This window comes from Olea europaea, chromosome 21 (genome assembly GCF_002742605.1).
Source record: "Olea europaea var. sylvestris chromosome 21, O_europaea_v1, whole genome shotgun sequence".
Taxonomy (NCBI): Eukaryota; Viridiplantae; Streptophyta; class Magnoliopsida; order Lamiales; family Oleaceae; genus Olea; species Olea europaea.
In genome coordinates, this window is record NC_036257.1 from 15,343,068 (window position 1) to 15,345,617 (window position 2,550).

Genomic DNA, 2,550 nt, shown 5'->3' on the forward strand with positions numbered 1-2,550 from the left:
ATAAAACAAAATAAAAACTTAATTGGATTCTAAACAAATATACTCGACTTGACATATGTAATTCAATATTTTCCCAAAATGAACATTTCAATCACAAAATCTAAACAAGTTAATGAAACACAGAATTAATAATTATTTCATATATTTAACATATCTTATATTCAGCTTTTGAATGTGTGTTAAATATTCTCAATTCCGCCAATACTGCTTGAATCAAGTCATGTATTTCAACTTCCAAAGTTTCTTTTCCGAACTTAAATCAATTCTCAAGTATAGCAATATAATCTCTCATTTGTGTTACTCTCTTAGTTTTTCAATTTCTCTTCCATGAAGGTGAATGAAACAACTAATATTGGTCTTATTTTCATCATCAACTCAACCATTCCCCAAGTTCCAAATGATGATCAAGACTTAGACGGACAAAGGCAATACTTGTAGTTGTTTTGCTACTACCTCAATACACTTTGGTGTATTTTACTTTTCTTGTCTATTCTTCAATTTTGAGATATTTTTTATTTTCGAAGGTAATTTTAACTCTATATTGTAGAGAAACTTCTTCGCCAATAGATTGTTACTTAAACATTAGTGATGAATAGGGACAAATTGCTCGAGACTAGCTTCACGGTACAATATAGGGACTTATTTGTACGTGTCACAGCTAGTGCAATATCTTTAACTTCTTTTAAGCCAACGATAAGAATAAAAAAAATGGTAAATTGATGGTATTCTTGGGTTTGGATTGATCTAATCATCCACAAGCTTATTCTAAAGGATTTTCAATAATGTTCTAACTGGGTATTTAGTGTCATAATGAATTACTATCATCTTAAAAGATTTTAAGGCTGTTAATTTACTCAATTAATTTCACGGTTATTCATAAGTGCAATCAAGAATGAATTCGTGCTTAATTTGTTCAAAAGTTAAGTATGAAATAATGTAATTCAAGTAATAACTGAAAATTCATGAGTTCATACGAACCAATTCAAATTTTGGTGATGAATATATAAAATATTACCATTGAATATAGATCGCATTAATCAAGTTAAGTCACTACAAATATACAAAATAAAGCTACCAATGCTTTTATTTATTTATTTTCCCAATTTTCTATCCAAAATTAAACCTTAATTAAACATACAAAAATTATTCATACGGATTAAATTACAAGAAAACCCAGATCTTCACCCCCAAATTTTATTCCTACATTATCTTTAATGTAACATTATAAAGCCAAAAACATAAAAATTTAAATAAAAGAGAGAAATTTTAGAATTACCGACTACGTATTTTATGATGGAGTTAGCCTTGAAACTTGTAGATACCTTCTCTTTTCTTTATCCTCCTTCAAAAAGAATTTATTCTTTATTCCAATTTTTCTTAGTAATAAGATAATAATTAGATAGCAACAATTAATAAGCAATTATAATCAATATCTTAATAAAAGCATAATTTAAATACATCAACTACTTAAGATATCTATATCAATTTAATATTAAAAAAATTAGAAAAGTTCAAAGAGAAAATTACATGATTCTAAGCAATAATACTGTCGAGGGAAACTTGCACTTTTCACGATTTTAAACATTGAATATATTGACGATGAAATAATTTACTGTGAATTGGGGTTTCAATTATGTGAATAAATTGGAGATTTTTGAAGATTTGAAATTACAACCTAAAAAAAAAAAAAAAATTATAGATTTTGATTTTATTTTTCTTTTTTCTGTTTTAACGTTGCTCAGATTTTTTTTCGAAGATTTTTTTTTTTTTTTTTTTTTAAACAAAAAGATTGGTTTGACCAAGATCAAACCGGCTGTTGACCGCGACAAACATTGAATTTCAGGTGATCGCCACCGCAGTTGGTTCACTGAATCACTGTGATCAAACTCTTTTCTTTTTGCTGCTGATATAATGATGATCATCGAAATAAAAATAAAATAAAATAAATTTTTTTTTTACTTAAACGATAATTAAAAGGTATCTAAATATTAATATGTAATGCGACAACTGAAATTAAAGAGTTAAGGGTTAATAAAATGGGTTACTTTCTGGTAATTTCATGATCTATATATTAAGCTCGACTTTTGCACATTTGTTTCACGGCATTTTGAATATGGTTTTGGAAGTTCTATTAACTTTTTTATGTTGATTTTATACCACTACTTCCACCCTCCAACTTTTTACTATACCCTTCTCCGAGTAGTATGACTTCCCCTCATCACCCAATTTAGACTCAACAATGTAGACCTCAATCTCCTCATAAGGTTTAATCATAACTCAATTTTTGAACAAAAAATGAAGTTGAGGGATTGCATGCTAGCTTTCTTTTTTTTTTTTTTAACTCCTACAAGTTCTTTTTGGTTCATTGTGGTTAATTCCTTGATCTCTACGCGTACGTTCTTCTTCTTTTCTTTTCGCTTTCTCGATTTGAATGGTCGATCTACTATCAAAAATTTTGCATAATTGCACAAGGGCGTTTTCATGAATTCGCTCACTTTCTTATTAAGGATTAGTGAGATTTTCAATATTTTGATTTTTCCGGCCAGTAGA